Source organism: Rhipicephalus microplus, chromosome 10 (assembly GCF_043290135.1).
Source record: "Rhipicephalus microplus isolate Deutch F79 chromosome 10, USDA_Rmic, whole genome shotgun sequence".
In the NCBI taxonomy this organism is placed as follows: domain Eukaryota; kingdom Metazoa; phylum Arthropoda; class Arachnida; order Ixodida; family Ixodidae; genus Rhipicephalus; species Rhipicephalus microplus.
In genome coordinates this window covers 45969247-45992422 of record NC_134709.1, presented here as the reverse complement: position 1 = coordinate 45992422, position 23176 = coordinate 45969247, and the positions used below count along the sequence as shown (strand labels likewise).

Genomic DNA, 23176 nt, shown 5'->3' with positions numbered 1-23176 from the left:
GTCGCAGTCTCTCACGCAGTGGAGGCGAGAGTTACGAGCACAACCCACGGGCTTTGGGCCGGAGCTGAGGAGCGGTGTTCCTCTGGCTGCACCTCCTAAAGCTACTTAGTACGGAGTCGAACGTGATTTGATCCTGACACCGGATGAGGCCGTTACGCGCAGGGGTCTCGCAATCGAGCACGTGCTACTTTCTCTGTTCTAGTGATGGTGGAGAGCAATCTCGCGTGTGATACTTTGCGAACAAGAAGGAAAAAGTGGAGCTCTTCCCCAATCGGGAAAATCGAGACGACCGAAGCATATGGCGTGTGTCTGATCTACTGTATTTCTTTTTTTCTTTCTTTTCTTTCTTTTTCTTTCTTTCTCTTTTCCTTTTCGTTCCTTGTTAATTCACTCCTTTTTGTTTTTCATTCCTTTCTTTTTTTCTTTATCTTTCCTTCCACATTATTTGCGCAGCAAACGTCAAACGAAGGTAATAATATTCGACAGCACGCAAGGATGCTAGTATGCAAGTTGTGACGACGTCCTCGTATGATATCATAACGGCGTCGCCAATCTTCATGACCTGTCACGTAGGGATGTCACAATCACGTGATAATTTTTGCGTGAAACTCCTTTCGATGCGAACGATGGTCAGTTTCTTGCGTTTGAGGAGCCATCTAAGGGCTTTCGCCTTAAATGAAGGGAGGAACAGAAAAAGAGGAAACGAAGATCTGGGGAGATAGTCACAGAATACTGTTCCGGGCTTCTAATATATGGTGGATAGCGGTCTGTCTCGGTACTTTTCTATCTGGCCACGTGTGTAAGGCTAGAAGCTGCAGAGCCACCCCACCCTTTATCTCTCTCTCTCTTCGGTGTGGTTGGCGCCTCACGGCATTAACACCCGATTTAACGAAAAACAGCCGTCCCTCCTCGAACCCACCAGCCTTCTGCCACGCAAGCATAGCTTCTGATCCCCGAACCCTATCCCACAGCCGCCACCAGCAGCGGCTGAGCGATGGCGTTAGGGAGGGAGAGCTGCGCCCTCCGGCGGTGAGCTCCAGCCGTACGGTGGCGGAGCATGAGCGGGCTTGCGGGTAGAGCGGTTTGTTTTTGATGCGCCGTCATTCCAGGGCCGACCGCGCCGCCTCACCGGCTTATTTACCTTAAACAGCAGGCCTGTCAGTTCCACTCTTCTTCACGCACCGCTTTGATTCAGCGGCTTGGCGATACAGCGTCGCCGTAAGTGAGGTAGCAGGTTAAGGTATTGGCGAGAATGGCCGTATATGAGGAGAAACGAAATGAAATAAATTAGTAAATAAAGATATCGGCCACTTCTATGCGGTGAGAACCGTCGGACAGCCAAGCTGTAAGCGCGTGCGTATGTCACCGAGCTTCATTATCACCTTCTTTTATTGCGATAGCAATTATATGGACACTCTCAGCTGGACTTTGCTGCCGGCGTCGGCATCACCGTCATTCACAGTATATGTATTCGTATTTATATATATGAAAACGGAAGAAAAAAATTATCCAAAAAAGACTCCAGTGCGCGGAATCAAACGTCGGACGTCTGAATGGTGAGTGCGAAACGATAGCCACAGAGCCACGAAGGAGCACCTCCATGAACGTTCATACAGCAAGCTATTTGTATCTACCACTTACCGCTGGTAGTGGGCATCTCGGGGGGTGGAAGACAGTGTTTTCAGCATTACCAGTGAGATGGCGCAACGATCGCGTGCGCCAAATCGTCCCGACGCGGCTGCGCGCGCTCTTATCTCCCACGCGTACTTTGCCCCGTGAAGATGGGGAGGGTGGACGAGCACGCCAGTGCTCGCTTATCTCGCGGTGGCGACAATCGTACGCCTTGGGTTTTCAGGAACGATTCTGTTGTAGTTACCGTGTGCCCAAAGGTCACTGCACACGTTGCACAGTCTTCGTTTGCGAAAAGGGTGCGCTTTTCAGACGCAGCCAAGTAACAACTGAGACGCTTATTCGCATTAACCTGTACCTATGAGTACGTTTCGTGCGTCATTTGTGCGTGAAAAACCCGGGGTACATTTTGATCTGCATGCCATACTTCGCCTTACCTTCCAATTTGTTGCTATCGCGTTCATTGCTTAGCCTTTGCGGCAAAGCTGTGAATTTGTCTTATGGTTTTCTTTGTTTATTCTCTGACCCATCCTGCCAGGTCATGTGCGTGACGGCTACTACGGTTAGTAGTATTTTACGCCGATGAAGACACACCGTAGCCTATGAAAGCTTCGCTATAAAAAGAAACAATTGTGTGTTCATGTGTACATAGCTCCAGTCGGGTGTTCTTCGTGAGACTTCGTACAGTTTCACGGTGTTAAACCCCCAATTTTTTTTCACTCATACATGCGGCAATTTCAATACATAAGTAATACAAGTATTAGGAACAATAAACTTTTGACAAAGGAAGCGTCGAATAGTGGACGCCCCTACTCCTGCTCGCAATAGGCAGTCTGTCTATTGACGTCTGACCTCCCCGTCTTGGCATCTCTTTCCTCCTGCTCCTTTTGTCAGGGAATGACTAAGAAGCAGGGATGATGTTTGTAAATATGTGATGTAGTTCACATCTACTCTCGTACGTCCTCAGTAGTTGTGTTGCCATATAGCTCGTTCAACAAATTAGAAACGCAGGAATACCTTTATTGTGAAAAAATTGGGCTGATTTGTCCGCGGACACTTCAATGAAAAGTTGACGTGATCAAGGGGGGGGGGTGTAGCTAGCTATCTCAAAGCAAACCATTTCTGAAGATCACTGCAAAAAAAAAAAACGCGAAAGTCTAAAACACGAATGTGTTTGGATGAATAAAAAGACCAAACTACCCTAAGCGAGAGCTTACGCTTAGTTTTATAGATAATGAGTAGTATGTGCATTACGCATTCTGTTGAGGTGCGTATTGCTGAACAGGGCTTGTCGCTCAAGTGAACGTCTCAACTAATGTAGTTTCTTCTTCAAAACAAAAGCAAAGACCACTTGTCGAAACGTTGGCTCGACGGACACGCCGTGTTCAATAATATCTATTTATCTTCAAGTTTCCATATTTGTCCTGGATCACTGACATGCTTGGATTACGGGCCTGTTTTATAGACAGAGAGGAAAAATCAAAGGGACGAAAACCAGAAATTTCGCGGTTTTCTGCCATTCACAGGGGATGAGGGAATAGGGGTTGCAGAAAGCGCTGCACGTACGAACGAGTGCAGTCTGTCACTGAGGCCAGCGCGTTCTGCCACCTACTGCAACCACACGTAATGCCGTTTGCCTTGCGAAAATAAGCGCTTCCTCGGAGCAGGCCTCTTCGACGCTCATCCTCTCGAAGCCGAGGCGCTTAATAATCGTAACAATTCGCGAGAACAAACTCATTCACGGTTCAGCATTCAAGTGTGTAAGAACGCGCCGACACAGCGTGCCCCGAAAAGAAAAAAGCGACACCATTTGTCTCCCGCGCAAGCGGTTTGCCACTGGCAGCACTGCACAAGCGGTCAGCGCAGGGCAACCAACAGCTGCCGCCTTCCAGCGGCCTGGCTCGACCGCGTACGGCCGTGCCACGTCGGTTTTCCGCTGTATTACCCCCTTTCCCAGCACAAAAGGATCCCTTTCTCTTTTCATCCCCAAACTCCTGGCGCCGTCCTTTCCCTAGTGGGGCTGCGCTCGGACAGCCTGTTCTTCCTCCCCTTGGACTCGCTTTTCCGCCAATCTATTCGGTTCGGGCTTAATTGAGTGAACCGGCCGCGCGCTCCCTTGCACTCCCCCTCTGTTCTTTGCTGGCTTCGCGGGCCGACGTCGCCGTGCCCGCTCTCCTGACGACGACATATATATTCCAGCCGCCGCTTCCCTTACCTCCCCATCCACCCTCGTGCATCGTTTTTCTGGCGTCGTCGCGGTCTTCCCGTTGTCCGCCGGCCAGCCGTGCTGCTGGCGTCACCGTCGTCTGTTCGCGAGACTTTCGGGAGGGGCATGAAAAGGGCAGAAAAGGCGTCGGCGCCGGTAGTCTGCGGCTGCCAATGTGGTCTCCCCATTTCACCCCTTCTGTACCTTTCAAGTTCTCCTCAATACATTTGCGCTTTAGTTGCCTCTCTTGGTGCTCGACGCCCCTTTGAAGCTGCTCCTCGACGAACACACCGTCGAAGTCAGCTCAAACTGTAGTTTGGGTAATAGTTGCCGATAGCGTACTGGCGCTGCTCGAACTTTTGGTGGATCTGCCTCGGTCGCTCTTTAAACGGTGGTGGTACTGCAACGTGGAGCTCGTTGACGCGGGTTAGACCGCTGTCCATGGTGGCCCCACCGTCGGCCGTTTTTTTGCAAGAAAAGTAAGATTAGGTAATGTTTTTTTGTTTAATAGAAAGATAATAAAGAACACGTACGCCTGTAAGCTGCAATGTTTCATATCGCGATCATGCTAAGAGAGAGACACACGCGCACATAAGCACTTCAGCGCTTCAATATTGCATTATTCCCTCGCTGCAGAATCAAGGGAATGTTATGAATAAAGGCATAGGGCCTGACGGATAACCCAACTCTCTTGTGCGTAGCTTGTACAGTGTTTATGTTCGTAAAAGGGTGTATGCACATTATTAAAAATATTTGAAAAAAATCTTTTACTGTATCTACTCTATCATAGACAAACAGGGTAGTAAGAGGAAAAAAAACCAAGTAATGTTTTCACTTCACTATAAACCAGGCTGTGCAAACATACGAAAGTTTGTATTTACTACACGAAAACTATCATTACTTGCAAAAAAAGTAAAATAGATCAATACGAAGCATGAGGAAATTTGTATTATTATGGCTAATATAAACATGAAATAAGTGTTTCTATTGAATAACTATCATCAGTAATTACAGAAATAGTCCTTGTATCCTTCTGTTCCATAACCATCAAAACGTTTACTTTCCTGAATTAGCCTTTTCAGTTTAGACAAATGGTTTCATTTATTGCAATAAAAGCTTTCCTTTAATTGCAATAAAAAAGAGCATTCAATTGAGTCGATGTTTTCAGGCCAGCCCTGTATAGCGTACAAGTTTCATTGATGGCCCCTACGACTCTTGCAAGACATCTTGGGCTGGGTCAAACACGAACGATAACAGGGGCGCTAATGTGAAACGTATACAGGATGGATATGTGGGGTTTAACGTCCCAAAACCACGACATGATTATGAGAGACGTTATAGTGGAGGGCTCTGGAAATTTTAACCACCTGGGGTTCTTTAACATGCACCCAAATCTGAGCACATGGGCCTACACCATTTCCACCTCCATCGGAAATGCAGCCGCCGCAGCCGGGATTCGATACCGCGACCAGCAGGTCAGCAGCCGAGTATTTTAGCCACTATAGACCACCACGGCTGGGTGATGTGAAACGTATATAACGTAACCATGGAAATGACGATTTGTGACGCGTTTTGGCTGTAACAGTGTGCAAGCTATAACCATCACTATGTTTGCAGGCGATAAACACTTTTTAATCAATATCACGAAGGTGCCAATCATAGTTTAATAAATGGGGTGTGGGCCAATGGGAAAAAGTAAGTGATGGCTTAGCATGATGTCATGCTAAACGAGGTTGCAATATCGAAGGACGTCCTCGTGTATTAGGCCCACTGCCATAAGGGGCGCGGAGCACCACGACTGATTGTCCGGAGCAAGCACGTACAAGCAAGCGCCGCAGAGCCCAGGAACGGGCGGCTGGGGCGTCGGCCACAACCAAGTTAAGCCACGCGACCTTCCAGTTTTGCCACATAAATAAAAAAATTGAATTGAATTGAAGTCACGTGAAAATAGGAAACAAGTTATGTGGCGAGGGTAGGAGGCGTCCTAATTAATCCGTCACCATATCTCACGCACGCACTGCGTCACGTTGTTTTGTCGACCGGACGTCCAAAAGGGGTGAGACCAGACCTATCTGGTAGATAAAAAAAATTGAAATGAATTGTATTTACGTGGCAATGGAAAACGAGTTAGGGGCCGAGGGTGGGGGGGGGGCGTCCTATTTAACTTGTCACCCGTATTCCACACGCCCAGTGTTCCACGTTCTTTTGTCGAGCGGACTTCCAAAAGAGACGAGACCCGTCGACCCGCGCTCGTGAGCAGGAAAACGACAGGTTGCTACCGTCGCCAGCTCGCTGTATTTCGCGATTGTACAATCGGTCTCGCGCAGGTCATCCAATCAGCGAGGTTAATTCCCACTCGACAGGCGGGCGGCAACCGTCGACACGCATTCGTGACAGACCGCACTGCAGCACACGTCCCCGGTACGTGTCTCTCGTTGTGGGCAAAGAGCGGTGCACCCCCGTAGGCCGCAGACACATTTCAAAGAGCGCGGCTCGAGCCTGTCCTAGTATCTGGATCACGCAACGCCGTAGTTGTTTTTCTGTGCACCACTTTGTTCTGCGTCAGTTTCGTTTTGCGTAGTGTGTGGGCGCTGCCGTCGAGGCAGGCCTTTTCACTTAGCTGCGTTCGAGCGCCACCCATCGCTTGTACGCAACCGCATATTAGCCTGGTGACGGGCGACCAAAAAGTTAACGAAAAAAAAAATGAAAAGACCAGCCTGCACTCTGGCTGCGCCTCGTCGTTATTATGAGCTCTGCAGCTTCGACCGGCTTCGGCTGGATCGGTGTGGCTGTAAGCCTTCGTTGTGGCACGCTTCACTAAACTGTCCGCATGTTCATATTATTTTTTCATCATACCCCTTCGTCCTCCGCATGATGTGTCCCGCAATACACCGACGTCGCTTTATTTTATCTCTCTTTCTCTCTCTCTCCCTCTCTCTCTCTCTCTCTCTCTCTCTCTCTCTTCGGTACTTCTTACTCATATTGACGTCAAGCGCTAACCGCGCAAACACCGCGTGTAAACGTTCTTACATTTTTCTCTTTTTGTAATTGGCGTAGTGGAGAGGTGGGAGAGTGTATGAAACGGAGAGAGATGAGGATTTCCCGGTCTCGCGTGGTTCCGCGACTGCCTGACGTTTATGGAGAGTCGTAAATATGAGCGGCTGAGCGACGTAGCGTCGGTCGCTCTCCTCGGTCTACCCTGCGGTTCGGGGCCCCTTCTCCAGCAGCTCTGTACACGGCAACACGGCCGCCGCCTCCACTACGAGGGTTCGCTGGCTCGCCACTCACGCTATGCCGCGTCGAGGGTTGAGGGCAGGCGCCTCTGCCCGTTTCCGATATTTTTTTATATAGTTTTACATTAAAGGTCACCATGTGCAGGGCACGTCCTACGCTACCACCGCTCCTAGCAGGCGTAGCAACTACGGACACTGAGTTAACGTGCCTAATCTTCGACTTGTGGCTTGAGACGCTATGTTGGCTTTATTAAGTGTGTTCAATAGCTTTTGTTATCAACTTTTGGAAACAGTGTGAACATTTGGGGTTATTCTTGTGGCGGCCACCTAAACAATGCACCACAAGTAGTTGCTCTGAGCTACGCGGGACGGCTTTAAGCTCTCCCATAGTAGAGTACTCTGTACTCTAAATCGTTACCCACTTTTTCTACCCCCCCCCCCCGGACAAGTGCTTTTCGTTCTTGGTCCGGGACGGCTTCATGCTCTCTCATAGCAGAGTACCTCGTACTCTAAATCGTTAATAACTTCTTCTGAACACTAAGCAAATGCTGGTCGTGATACGAGACCGTCGTTGAGGCGACGGCCTCAATAGTAGAGTACCTAGTACTCTAAATCATTAACCACTTTTAGATGCGGAGCATCTAATACTCGAGGCTTGTAGTGCGGCGCCGTCCGCAAGCTTCCTCCTCCTTCTTCCACCATCTGTGCATCCCTTCCTCCTCTACACACCGCGCGCGCTTCACTCCTCCACCATCTGTGCACGCTTCCTCCTCTACACACCGCGTGCGCTTCTCCTCTTCACGAACATTCGCTAGGTGTATAATGTAGCGCGCATGCGCCGTCACGCTTCGAGAACATCGGCAGCTGACGCGCGTGCATGCGCCGTCGCGCTTCGAGAACATCGGCAGCTGACGCGCGCGCATGCGCCGTTGCGCTTCTCCCCCTTCTCGAACATTCGACAGCTGACATTGCATGCGCCGTCGCGCTGTATATATACTCAAGGTCGGTGCTCGCTCGCTCAGTTGCCGCTCGTCGGTTGGTTTGTACGGTGCGTCGACGTCCGAGGTCGCAATGATCCGACGTCCCTTCGACCAGCGCCGGCCAAAGTGTTGGCGGAACCGCAACCAAGTCGTCGTCCGAAGACAAGGCAGCGCGGAGAAGAGCTCGCGACGCCGAACGTAAACGTCGGCGTCGAGCGGAAGATGCTCAACTTAGAGAACGTGAAGCCGCTGAGAGACGTCAGCGTCGAGCAGCAGCACCGGATTCGGCCGCTTTGAAACGTAAGCGTCGACAAGAGGACCCGGAGTTTCGAAAACGGGAAGCCGAGTACAAGCGTCGGCGACGAGAGGCCGATCCCGATGCTGCCCGCGAGCGCAAGCGCGCCGAGGTAGCGGCGGGGCGCGCCAAGCAGTATGCCACGCCCAACGCTCGCTTCAAGCGCGACTTCCTCGACCGAAGCTTCGGCCACACCTGCAAGGTATGCGATCGTCTTTGGTTCGATAACAACTCAACTCGGATCGGCAACATTCAGAACAACTCCAAAGCGTTGTCGGTTCTTTGCGATACATTTGGAAAGGGCACCGACTATGCCGACTACGTCGTGTGTGCTACGTGCAAGCAGTCGTTGATTGCCGGTCGAGCTCCGCATCCTCCTCAGTGTTCCCCCGAGGGAAGCTGCGGGCAATTTTTTTCTAAACACACTACGCGTAGATCCATTATTGCAACAAATTCAGAAAGCACTTCGATACGCGGTTTTCCTCTCCCAGGCCTGGGCGAAGTGAAATAGCGGCATATGCCGATGACATCTCGTTGTTTATTCGGAACATAGATAGCTATAGAGCTTTCTTGCGGACATTTCACACGTGTAGTTACCTGTCAAGAGCACGTGTCTTAATCCCGGAAAAAGCGAGGCATTGTGCTTTGGAGTGCACATTGAGGAGTTCCCTAATGGCGTCCAAATTGTCCATGGAGTTAAAGTCTTAGGTGTAACTTTCCTTTCGACTGGTTAGGTGGCCCGCACCACAGGAAAAGAGATCCAACGTAAAGTGGACAGACGCATTGAAACCACCGGAAATTTTCATTGACCTTTCACTGAAAGAGCCAACCTTATCAAATCAAGCATAACAGCGCCACTGCTTTATGTAGCCAGAATTGCTCGACCACCTCGTCGGGTTTTCTTGAGAGTGGCCACTGCGTGCCGCTCCTTCTTTTTTTGGAAGAAGGGGCGGGTGGGATGGCCACGCTGAAGCTGTTGCTAGAGCTTTGGTTCGCCTTCCAGTAAAATGGGGAGGGCTCAGTATGCCAAACCTTGATGCAATGTGCCGCTTGTTGGCTCTCAAAAACACCTGGGCCCTCTTAGAAAACTTATCGTATCGAGGCAGGCAACTCGTAGTGTATCTGCCAGGTACCTCTAGAAGATTTTTTTTTGGTTTAACAAACGAAACTAAACCAGCTGCTGAACAGCCCCCGGCGTATTACACACATGTTATAAAATCTTTGCAACAATGGCGAAACGATTTTCCAGTTCAAGAACCGATACAAACGTCTCCCACCGACATGTGTGAACAAATAGCATTTAAAAGTCTAACTGAAGAAGAGTGCCGGAAATGCCGCGGGAAAAGACGTTGGACTCTTACAAACACGTCCCTCCCCTCCGAAGTCCGTGATCTAAACTGGCTTAGGGAATGAGAAGCTTTACCAACCGACGACCACCTTGCGACGTGGGGCGTGGCGCCCTCCGCCACATGTCCGCAATGCGGCCGCGTCGTAACGCTGAACCACGTCTTTCATGTATGTGTAGTAGCCCACAATTTTTGGGGCATGGTTACCAGTATGTTCCAAATAGGTATGCATGGAAGTCTTGCCACAGGGATAAATTTGTCTAACTCTTAATTGGTATCGGAGGCTTCGTTTTGTGGAAGCGGAGGGGACTGGCCCACTTGAGGGGACGCCCTCAAAGAGCCATGTTTCCTCTGCTACATCGGTTAAGAAACGTAATGCTTATGCATCTCAATGAAGAACTAGTTATGCTGGGAGAGGAGGCCTTCCTCCGACGCTGGTCTACGTGATTCATTGTTGTAAAAAACAACAGAGTGTCCATGCCTTTCCTCCCCTATTGAAAAGGTGGGCTAGAGCTTGTACCACTGTGAAATTGCTGCGCGTATTTTCCTTTTCTTCATTAGAAGCATGTCTTTTTTTGTGCAGTATTGTTCTCGAGCACGAGAGCAAACTGTCCTCACAGGTGAATGCAAAAACATCACCTTACAGTGTGAATGACCCCTTGTTTGTACATATAGCCTTACTGTTTATATAGGTTTAATCATCTAGATGTTCATGAATGTCCTGTTCTTGTTGTACTATTTTTGCACTGTACATCACTGTATACACAAATAAGTTATTTTCGATGTACATAACAGCTTGCACTGTACATACGCATGATCATCATTGTCCATCTTTCTGTGTGCACATAAGCTATGTAAAATATATCTGGTCATAAAACACTCTTAAACCAGTTTATATCATTGCGTTAATCCAGAGGCTTGCGGCTTTGAATATTGAAGCCACGGGACTGCTTTAGGCTCTCCCATAATATAGTACCCTGTACTCTAAATCGTTACCCACTTTGTTTACCCCACTCCCCCCCCCCCCCCGACCTTGCTTGCTTTGATTGCGCCGTTGGGACCCTTTTCTGCTCTTCCATAGTTAGGTATCATGCACTCTAAATCGTTAATTACCTTTTCTTAACTCTATGAGGTTTACCGAGACATCTTACTGCTCTCGCATAGTAGGGTACCTTGCACTCTGAATCCTTAACCACTTTTTTCTAAGCACACAATATTTTAGACGCGACGCTCCTTACGCTGGGGGTCGTGCGTCCCCGATGTATGTAGCAGTAGTAGTAGTAGTAGTAGTAGTAGTAGTAGTAGTAGTAGTAGTAGTAGTAGTAGGTAGCCACCTTCCGTTTAGTCCTTGAAATGTCCGCTGGATGGCGGTACTTGTATGCGATAAATATATGATGAAAAAATCCGAGATCGTGGTATCGTAGTGTTCACTAGATGGACGGACGGACGAATGGACAAATGGAAGCAAGAACGAACGGATGGACGGAAGCACGGATGGACTGAGGGATGCTTCGCCTCACTCATCATCATTCACATCAGAGATATACTGTGTTTTTTTTCCTATGGATCACTGTATGCGTCCTATGCATGCTGGCACAGCTTTTTGCGCTCTCATAGTAGAGTGCCTTGTACTCGAAATTGTCGAAAAATTTTCTAAATCAAGGTGTTTGTGTATATTGGTTTAATAAACTTTCCTTTGTTTTTTTTGCGTCTAATATGGGCTGATATTGTTGACGGAAATCTTGGCCTGACTGAACTACCATGATTACTCATAGTTGCTACGCTGTGTTGTGATTACGAAATAAAAAGTGATCTTGCGCATCTCAATGAAAAATGCAGTAGCACCATCTTCGTGCTCTCGCAATAGCTACAAAACTGTGTTGCCTCTAGCGTGATACTTTTCTTCAAGAGGAACAATTCATGAGGTCACTAAAGGCCGCACGAATGTTCATCGAAAGCAGGCGCCACGTATCTTTCCCACGTTCGCACAAGCACCACGCTCACAGCAACCGTAGACAATAGTGACACGTTTGCAATACAGCAATCTTCAGAGCAAACTATGGTACGCCACAGTGTATTCGTGTGTCAGAAACAAATCGCCCGCGACAAGTGTGCGATTGGCGAGCCTTGCATACTCGATGTAGCACTTGAAGTTTGCTTACCCACACGGTACAAAAACTATGCGGCGTAGCTGCTACAACGGTAGTCTTATGGTTTTCAGACTGCGAATAGCACGTCACTTCCGATCTCTGATTTCGACTCCACGTGGCAATCGAGATGGACAGAGGTGGAAGAGAGAGAAGAGAAGAAAGCCTAACCGTAAAAAAAAACACCTGGTTCAGTTACCTACTGTAAGGTGAAGAAGAAAGGAGCGGCCCCAAAGAAAGGAATGCGCAGAGGAAGAGCAGGAAATGTATACGTTGACTGAACTTCAAGGTCAAACACATCTACGTAGTCGTTGATGTCGAAGAACAGAAGTCAGTGGTACAACCGTATCTGAAATGGAAGTTATGACGCTTTCGATGCATAAACGTATCGCACACCATTACACCTTGGATGTGATGATTATGATCACATTTGTACGTTCTGGCAGGGTTTGCGTAGCATTGTAATGCGATAGCGGTAAATAGCTCGTTTCTCAGAAATTCCAGCATCGGCATCGTTGGTTGTGAGCGAGAAATTGTCATCTTGTGCTCAGGTGACCGAAAAATGGAGAAGGATGCCAATAAAATTAATAAAAACTTAGATACGATGGGGGACCGAACCCGGGTCGTTTGCGTTGAAAGTGAATGTCCCCCACAGAGCCACGTGCCTTCTCGTCAATACAGTGAAAACAACTTCCTCTGCTTGAAAATGCGGCGAAGATAACTCGTGTTTTACAAATACACGCGTGTTCTATACATGCTTCGCAATAGAACATGACATATTGCAGTAATAATGCGTGGTCAGAGTGTGCGTTGCCATTGAACTTGCGAATATCATAATGACTTCATGCTTTAAAGCCTGTCACCCAGTACAAGAGAACACACGTTACACCGCTTATTCCCTTAAGAGCACGTAGTGGGTGCATAGCAGATTCGAAAATATTTCAGGCACCAAGTGTTTGAAATATACACACTGGCGTGCCCTGCCAAAATTTTAAAAATTACGTTTCACTAAAATTGTTCTTCAAAAAAGGTCTTAACTTGGGCTCTTCAAAAGCCCCTATGACTTACTTTCAAAAGCCCTATTTATTTGCAATTTTTCTTCAATGTCGTTTTATCGGTGATTACGTTTATTCAAAGCACCGACTTCTCAGGTGGTTCCGAAAACACTGGACGCGCTCTTCGCCAAAGGTGGCCTACTCCAGTGGGCCACCGTTACGAGCCGCGTAAATTGAGAACCACTCGCTCGCGGCTCGGCAATCGGCCGATGCTCAAACCACGTCGCCGCCTCCGACGAGCATTAAATGAGCGTCCGCCGCTGACGCCGCTTGCTCGCTCACAACCGGGGAGCACCTTTATCTCTACGCTCGTGTTCATGTGCGTATATGTGCGTCTGTCAGTGTGCGTATGTGATAGAAGTGGCTTTGAAGGGGAAGTGAGGAAGAGAAGGCAGTTCGTGGCGAGAGATCGGTCGGTCGGTCGGTCGGTTTTAACGCAAATTGCCGCCCCCTGCATGCAAGGACTTCGCGACGAGACACAGGCGCCTTTAATGAGCCTCCATACCGGATTAATTAGGCTGGCCTGCGCGGAACATCCCTTTGGGTCGGATGCGTCGCCCCCCTCTCGTTTTCTCAAATTTAACCTCTCTTCTTCCTCCTCTAGCAACACGGCTTCATGGCTCGTCTCCGCAGCGATATGACCCTTCTCAACATACGCCGCTGTTGCCGGTCTTGTACCCTCGCGTGTTGTGGTTTGTACGAAGCGGTGGTCATCACTTTACGCCCCCCTTCTCCCCCACTACACACACGCAAATCCTTAGGCCGTGTTCCCACTACCGCGATTTCATCTACTTCTTTCTTTGTAAACGCAGATACCGATATTTCAATTCGCAGGGCCCCGTCGACTCGCCGTGGAAAAGCAAAAGAGTTTATTTTCGTCGGCACGATCAATTTGGACGACTTTCTCAGCGGCGTTGTTTCCCACGCGTTTTGATCGATATCCGGAACTTTAGGCCTAAATGAATAAAGAGCGAGAGAGAAAAGGACAGCGAGAGGAAGAAAGAAACTGAGCAATTTCCCCATCCTGAGAACGACCGGACAGCGAAGCGGTAACAATGGTGATGTAGACTTTTGATGAGAAAAAAAAAATAAATCATTTCGATCCTCATGATCCTTTCAGGAAAAGGATTATGATCATTTTCTTTTATTTATTTATTGATGCACTGCCCGCTCTGACCATGTGATTCGATTGTTGCAGACAACTACTACTACTACTACTGTTACTACTACTACTACTACTACTATGACTGCTGCTACTACTACCACCGCTGCTACTACTACTACTGCTACTATTACCACTGCTACCTGTGCTACTACTACCCGTACTAACGCTACTACTACTACTACTATTACAACTGCTACCTCTGCTACTACTACGCATACTAACGCTACTACTACTACTACTACTACTACTACTGTTACTACTACTACTACTATGACTGCTGCTACTACTACCGCTACTACTACTACTATTACCACTGCTACCTCTGCTACTACTACCCATAGTAACGCTACTACTACTACTACTACTACTACTACTACTACTACTACTACTACTACTACTACTACTACTATGAATCACTACTACCCGTACTAACACTACCACGACTACTGCTGCTGTTCCGGAGCCCTCCACTACGGCGTCTCTCATAATCATATGGTGGTTTTGGGACGTTAAACCCCACATATCAATCAATCAATCACTACTACTGCTGCTACTGCTACTACTACAGCTGCTACAACCACTTTCTCCTCTACTACTACCTTAAGAGACAGCAAGATTGGGCGTGTTGGTATAACATGATAAAGAGTGCTCAACAGCGCAAACGACAGGAAGGGATATAAGAGACGAGACCGAGTGCTGAACTGCCAACCTAGCACTCTTTATTTGTTACTGCCACTGCTACCACTGCTAAAACTATCACTACTATCACGACCCTTACTGCCATTACTACTACTACTACTTCTACTACTACTACTACTATTACTATTATTACAATGAGGACGATGACGGCGTAGGGTAGACAAGACTGCTTGCTGTAAAACTTCGTGCCGTTTTGCGCTATGAAGTAGGATGTGTTGAGAATCTCCGGTGTCTCAGCTCGCGGCTGCATCTGCGCAGAGCTGATAGACTGAGCAGACATGCGACAGTGAGTTAAGGCAACATTTATGTATGGTATTAACAGAGTTGTTACATATTCGTCACTGTGGCCGAAAGCTTAAGGAGCTCGCGCTGAGGTGCAACGACGAGGCGGGAATTCTGCGGTCGCTCTCCCCTCTCGTCCTCGCGCAGCTTGGTTCTTTTATAGCCCCTGGGGATGCCTTGCATCAGCCAGTAGTTCAAAGCCTCCAATCAGGAATCGCCGCTGCTCGCTGGCTGGAGTCGGACCCGTGGGTGACGGGTCTTGCCACACGTTGAGTGAGGGTTTGCCGTCGGTTACGTCAGGCGAAATGCCGTGGATTGCGTCAGACAGCCGCCAGTTGCATCAGACAGCTCGCTGGTGGCATCAGTCGCTCTATCGATGTTGACGCCACTTGTATCAGACGATACCAACTTGAATACTTCACCGAAGCAATGCGGTTTATGACAGCCGGAGCGGACGAGAGCGACCCCGTCTCTGCTGTCATAGGCGTTCTTAAGACCGTCGCTTTTCGGGAGGCCTCACAAAACGCGTTCACCTCGTACTCACCACACACGGATGCTGCGGAATACGGACAAAACGTGTAGCGCTCTCAACTGATGCCTTGTGCACCTCGTTTGCTATTAAGGTGAAAGCCTTTAAAGGGGGCTCACACTCGCGGCGTGTGTCCGTCCATGCCCTGGAACGGTGCAAGTTGTGGCCTCTTCCCTTTATCACATGATGGCACAGTGGCGGCGTCCGACCATCCGTCCGTTCATGCAACCTCACACTCAATCATGTGGTGGCACAAGCGAAAAGAAAGACATGGCATTGTTTGTGTTTAGCATTCTATGTTTTGTACAATGTGTAGCTGAGTTCGTCGCTCGTTACCTCGGAGGATCTTGGCAACGGTGGTGCTCTATATTTTACTTTTGTTTTTCATTTCTTCAAAATTATCGTTTCGTAGTTGTCTTATTCATTTTTAAAATTCGGTAGCCCGCAATACTTCAGTGCAGCGGGCAGGGCATTGTTTGTTGTTTCATTTTTATTACTATAAGAATAAATTTTGCCCGCACCAACCTTCTAGTCGACCGAAAGTTCATAGGCTTTCACCGAACACACTTTGGAATCCAAAGTGTCCTTCAATTTCTTTTCACGGCCTCCGGTGTTGACATCCCCTTGACAGATCGACGATTTCCATTCACGACACCTGGTAGTGACGTCAACGTGTGGCGTCACTAATTTTGTGAATCTATGGCGTCATCCCTCGCTCGGGTGACGTCACGTGTTTATGTTTTTGTACGCGGATGGACGCTGAAACATCAAGCACGTGTGCCATTTCCCACTACACTGTTACAGTGTTGTTGAAGAATGAACACATCCTATACGCACTTATTGGAGTCTCCATTGAGCAATGATTTCCGCGTAGCGAATAATTTATTGGTATGTAGTACCACTGCCGAGCTTCTGTGCGGATTTCTTAGCATAGTGCTAGCGTGAATAACTGGCCGCAAATAGTTACACTGAGCAACGTTTTTCAGTTACTGCGATGGAAAAAATTGGGCATGAATAAGTACAGAAAATGGATCCTGTAAGATATAATGATACTTATACAATTGTAAATGGCTCAGACACACGGGATCTTCCACAGCATTGCTCTTGTAAAAGAATGGTGCATTGAAGGCACATATTTGTTGTAACTAGACCAATTTATTCCACATTTTTGTGTTATTTAAGTAAGTTCACAAAGAACATAATGGGGGTATTTGTAGAGATAGTACAAATAGGGATAAAACGTCGAGACTGGTGTGTGGGATCTATGTGGTGGTGGCAGCAGCAGCAGGAGCCCATGTTGTCCCAAATAAATCATGTGGTCGATAAATATGGCATATACGAGCTATTCACTATTGAAGATATATGGTCAAGATTATCGCCTCCCCGTTTATCTAAAGTGCTACAGTCTATGAGCAAGTGACTCAGACTCACCTTACTGACTCCTAACGCCGCGATGCGTGAGCACCTTCCGATTGTCTTCCAAGTTACAAAGAAACAGCAACGCCGGGAAACTTCCACCTAAGTTCGAATGAACATAAAAAGCATGAACAAACGCTGATTAGATATTTTGCCGCTAACATTCAAAAGATGTCGCACTGTACGTAGGAAACTATCATCAACAAAGGCAAGGAAATAGAATATACTTGCTAAAAGACGCGTGCGAACACTCAGGAACCAACAGGTTTTTCACATGACCACTAAAAAATACATAGCATTGTGTTGTCATTAGGATAACTCAAAGTACGCACCCATAATTTACCCTAAAGGCCAACACTTGCTGGTTAGGGTAGAGCAACCTGCTTTGATAAATAGGCAGGAACTTTTATTACCGTTAATATGCGAGCTTTGTAAGCTTAAGTCGTAACTCATCAGCTATATGATATGTATCAAAGAGGAGTTCATTGCAAAATTAATCAGTGCGTGTGAGTTAATCTACTATTCATTTTTTCACTGCTTCGTAAGAATAATGCATACGGGTTCGAGTAATAGAGCCTGCACTCATGCACTAACGTTGTCATTGACGCTGCGCTGGCACTGTGACAAGTGACATTAAAAAAAAAGAGCTTTTTACACTTCATGAAACCCACCAAAACAGTGAATCTGAAGCCCCCTTCGCGAAGCTATTCGTCGGGAAGTTTCTTCATCGTGAATAAGAACAGTTTTGTTCATTTTGAAAGAGCAGAATCTCGAAGAATCTACACCCTTCCTCGTACTCCACCAAGACGTTCTCTTACATACCTCTCATTGTTACTGTATATTGACGTACTTCTCGCCGAACCTCACCATCGCCCCTCTTTGCGTGCCTCTCATGGGTTCGTCCTTCCCACTGAGTGTCACCATCACCGCTATTGGCACTTCACTGATCAAATCCTTTCTTTCTGCAGAACTTCATCTAGTCTCTCTTGGAAAATCATTTTTGGCGTTACCACTATAGGCCTCTCGGGTTACGGCGGAGCCATCTCCTTCCTGCCCAGCCTCTCACTCGCCCCTCTTGGTGTACCACTCACTAATTTGCCCTTTCTTCCGAGCCTCATCCACGCCTTCTTTGGCGCTCTTGACATCGGTTCCCCCTTTCTACAGAGCTTCACTCTCGTTCTTTTTGGCAGGGTACCACCTCTCTGGGCATTGTGCAGCCCTCTCTCTTTCTACTAAGCCTGCCCCGTCGCGCTGATCTAGTGGCTAACGTACTCAGCTGCTCACCCGCTTGTCGCGGTATCGAATCCCGACTGCGGCGGCTGCATTTTCGATGGAGGCGAAAATTCCGTAGACCCGTGTGCTCAGATTTGGGTGAACGTTAAAGAACCCTAGGTGGTCGAAATTTCAGGAACTCTCAACCATGGCATCTTTCACACTCATGTAGTGGTTTTGGGACGTTAAATCCCACATATCAATCAAACATCAAATCTACCGAGCCTATCCCTGACACCTCCTGGTGCGCCTCTCATTCACTTCTTCTACTGCTCCTCACCGCTCGCCCTTCTTGGCGCTCTTCTTATTGGTTCACTCGTTCTAGAAAGCTTCAATCTCGTCCCTCGGCACAGCCCTACCCGCTTTTTCCCGAGCTTTAAGGCAAAACCACATGCAGCGTTTTTGCCACTATTTACTCGAGTTGCGTCTCTTGGCATCATGATATCGTTATCATCAGCAGCCTGACTACACCCACTGCATCACAACGTCCTGTGCTTGCTGCTTCCACTTTATGCCCGCAAACTTCCTAATCTCATCTGCCCACCTGACTTTCTGTGTCCCCCTGCCTTCTCCGTGAATCCAGTCGGTTACCCATAATTACCAGCGGTTATCATGCCAACGCGTGACGTGCCCGGCCTACGTCCATTTCTTCTTCTTGATTTCATCTATGATATCCTTAACTCCGTTGTTCCCTGTCCCAATCTGCTCTCTTCTTGTCTCTTAAGTTTACAAATATATAATTTTTCTTTCCATCGTTCTTTGCGTCACCATCAGTTTAAGCTGAACCCTCTTTGTAAGCCTCACTGTTTCTGCCCCACAGGTAAGTACCAGCACGATGCAGCTGTTACATACTGGTAACTGCGCAAAAAACGTACGTAGACGCGAAAGTAGAGAAAAGGACAGACCACAGCTTACTGTAAGAAATGTAGTGTCACTCCGTTCTTTAGTAATAATTCCGTGTTGGTCCGACATAAGAGCCAAACAGCACGCGAACTTATTCCCAAGAAATCTGAGTCTTGCGTCAATGTCTCCTCTGTCGCCTTACATGATAAAGATTTAAGTCATCTTGGTTTACTATGATGGGCCTGCTGTGCTTGATGTGTCCCACATTTTTATTGTTTTGGTCTCTCGGGCCTTTCTTTTTATCCTGCCCTATGCCCTCCCTTGTTTTTGTCGTGTCCTTTATATTGTATCGTTCTTAAAATAAAGCTTCAGTTGATGTTCTGCGCTTGTCTGTCTTCTCTGCTTTATTGTTTCCATCCGTTTTTTGCACAGTTACAATTTGGATTGCATTATGGCATGAGCGACATTCATCTCTTTCTCCTTCTCTAAATTTTATTTCTCTTACCCCCTTCCCAGTGCAATGTAGCCTACCAAGCTAAGCCAAGATTAACCTCCCTGCCTTTCTTTCATCCTTATTCTCTCTCTCTACATTATGGGTTAATACCAACGCTTCCAACTTACCATTCTTCTGTTATATACTTTCCTCTTCAGAAATAGTGGCAATCTACCTGTCATAATTTGAGAGTGCTTGCCAAATTCGCTACACCCCATTCTTATTGTAGTTACTTCCATCTCGTGGTTTGGCTCCGCGGTAATTACCTGTCCTTAGTAGACATAGTCTTTTACAACTTCAAGCGCACTACTACCTACATCGAAGCACTGTTCCTTTTTAGAGGTTTTTGTATATTACTTTCATTTTATGCAGATTAATTTAAAGATCTACCTTTCTGCTCACTTTGTCTAAATCACTAATTATGAATTGAGTGACTCAGCAATGAAATGTCACCGGCGAAACGCAGGTTACTAAGGTACTCTTCATTATTTCTTATACCTAACTCTTCCCATTCTAGGCCTCTGAAAACATCCTGTAAGCACGCGGTAAATATTGTTACGGGAAATACTTAATAAGTGAACGCCGGGTGGGCTAACACTGCATACAGTATGCAAGGATGCAGGACAAGACGCAAGTTCCGACAGGGCCCCCAAACAACATCGTCATCTTCATCCCTTCTGCGTCATTTCTGCACCCGTGCCTGAGATACCTTTCTATACCCATGACATTACCCCGGGCGGCAAAGCACCGTACCGATGCCTGCTGTTATTAGACAGACGGGTCACTGTGCTAGGGCTTCAGGCGAGAAACATGCACAATATCACTTCTGGATGTAACAGTGGGGTTCGTAGTAGGAGAAATTTCATAGCTGACAGGTGTGACTTGGCGCAGAACTCGGTAAGGCCCAACGTATTGCGATAAAAGTTTCTCGCACAGGCCGCCACGACGGTATGGCAGCCACAGTAGCACAAGAGAGCCCGGAGAAAAATCGACATCACTATGTAGGCTGCCGTACAGCGACGTTTGTGCTCTCTGGGTCGATGGGAACCTGGCGCGGGCTATTGTACGTGCGATCAGAGGACGGGGGACGGCTTCTTGTGCGTACGAAGTGGTGGAAGGAAGGTTATGCGCAAGCAGGGTATCGAAAGGTAGTAAGTATTACGGTCAAAGAGAAAATAAAATGGTGAGTAGCCGGCAGTTTCATGACTCGACGAGTTATAGGTGAAGGTTACGAACGGAAGGACAGTGTCCCAATCGGTGTGGTCGTCAGAAACATACAGTGCAAGCATGTCCGTCAGTGTGCGGTTGAGGTATTCAGTAAGTCCGTTAGTCTGAAGATGGTAAGAGGTCGTAAAGTTGTGCCGCGTAGCACAGGATCTAAGGAGGTCGTCAACCACTCGAAACAGGAAGCAGCGCCCACAGTCCGTGAGTAGTTGAGAAGGAGCGCCATGCTGAAGGATGATATCATAGAGTAGGAAATCTGCGACGTCCGTGGCGCAGCTGGTCGGTAGCGCTTGAGTAATTGCACACCGAGTGGCATAATCCGTAGCTACTGCTATCCATTTGTTTCCCGTTGCCGATGTTGAGAAGGGACCTAACAAATCCAAACCCACACGATGAAACGGCTCGGCTGGGACTTCAATAGGTTGAAGGGGACCGGCAGGGAGAGACGTAGGCTTCTTCTGACGCTGGCACAGGTCACACGCTGCAACGTAGCGGCAAACGGAACGATAAAGGCCCTTCTAGAATACCCGTCGGGGGACTCGTCATAGGTTCTGGAGACACCTAAATGTCCGGAAGTTGGGGCGTTGTGAAGTTCTTGAAAGATGTCCTTGCGCAGATGACGTGGGACGACGAGCAAAAGTTCGGCGCCATCGGGCCGTAAGTTGCAGTGGTACAAAACGTTGTCTTGAAGAAAAATTAGGCTCAGTGAAGGGTATTTATGGCCGGATTGAAGACGGTCAATCATCGATAGCAGCGATGGATCTCGGCGTTGTTCGTCGGCTATTTGCAGAAAATCTGTTATGGCTAGGATGTTGGCATCAGCTTCCAAGTCAGAGGAGTCGGGTGGATCAACAGGGTGTCTTGCTGTAGTATCCTTAAGGGTTGACAGCCAGCAGAGCGCATGGTGGTCTGTGATGACTGCGAACGTGCGTCTATATAGGTACGGACGAAATTTTGTGATAGCCCACATGAAAGCCAAGCACTCTCGCTCAGTAATTGAATAGTTCCTTTCCGACTGAGAAAGTAGGCGGCTAGCGTACGCTATGACACGGTTTGTGCCGTTCTGCATTTGTGCGAGTATTGCCCCTATGTGATGGCCACTTGCGTCGGTGCTGTGTCGAAATCGGCCAACACAGGTGGTGATGTGAGCACAGAAATCAACGACGCAAAGGAACGTTCTTGGTCTTCACGCCAGAAAAAAGTCACGTTCTTTTTGAGGAGATCCGTAAGGGGCCTAGCAATTTCCGCGAAGTTGCTGACAAAACGGCGGAAATATGAACAGAGTCCCAAAAAGCTGCGGAGTTCTTGCGTGGAACGTGGGCCCGGAAACTCGCGCACCACGCGGACTTTATCAGGGTCGGGTCGTACGCCAGTAGCGTCAACAAGGTGGCCAAGTAGCTTTATCTGACGGCGCCCAAAAAATGTGCACTTAAACCAATAGTCGAGTACAAAGTACTTGAAATCGTAAACACTTTTTCTAAACACACTTAAACGCGTTAAGCTGGAGGCCAGCAGAGCAAAAAACGTCAAGCATGGCCGACAGATATGAAAGATGGCTTTCAAAGGTTCGCGAGAAAACGATGACATCGTTTAGATAGCACAGGCACGTCGATCATTTAAAACCGCGAAGGAGGGAGTCCATGCCTTCAAAAGTTGCTGGCGCATTGCACAACCCAAAAGGCATGACTTTAAATTGATAAAGTCTGTCGGATGTTATGAATACCGTCTTCTCGTGGTCGCGGTCATCGGCTGAAATTTGCCAATATCCAGATCGTAGGTCCAGGGAAGAGAAATACTTGGCACCATGAAGGCAGTCAAGCGCATCATCAATTCGAGGTAGAGGATAGACATCCTTCTTGGTTATTCGATTGAGATGGCGATAGTCGACGCAGAAACGCCAGGTGTTGTCCTTCTTTTTAACAAGCACAACAGGTGATGCCCAAGGACTGGTTGAAGGCTCTATGATGTCTTTGTCGAGCATTTTCTCTACCTCCTTCTGGATTATTAGGCGCTCTGACTGAGACACACGGTAAGGCCGCTTATGAAGGGGACTGGCGTCGCCAGTGTCGATGCGGTGGGCTACGACGCTTGTGCGGCCCAAGGAACGGTCATCGATATCAAAAATGTCGAGGTAAGAAAATAGAAGACCACGGAGCGCTTCAAATTGGGACAGCGACAGGTCGTTTGATATTTTGTCTAGGAAAGCTCTATTCTGTGCAGCTGCGACAGGTTCGGCTACGGTCTTGATGTCAGGAGTGAAAGATGAAATTGTACATTGCTCTAGAATGGACAGTTCTGCTAAGGCAATACCTTGAGGAATGACCATGGTCGACACGGAGAGGTTGGCGACAGGGAGAAGCGT

At 47.9% G+C, this 23176-nt stretch overlaps 1 long non-coding RNA gene across 1 annotated transcript in view; it reads right to left on the bottom strand.

The window, feature by feature from the left end:
* The window catches only part of LOC142774370 (uncharacterized), a 186552-nt gene that overhangs the window by 44670 nt on the left and 118706 nt on the right, over positions 1-23176 (bottom strand). The window contains exon 2 of the long non-coding RNA XR_012886364.1: positions 16998-17084. This is a non-coding gene — a long non-coding RNA (uncharacterized LOC142774370). The remainder of the gene's footprint in view (positions 1-16997; positions 17085-23176) is intronic.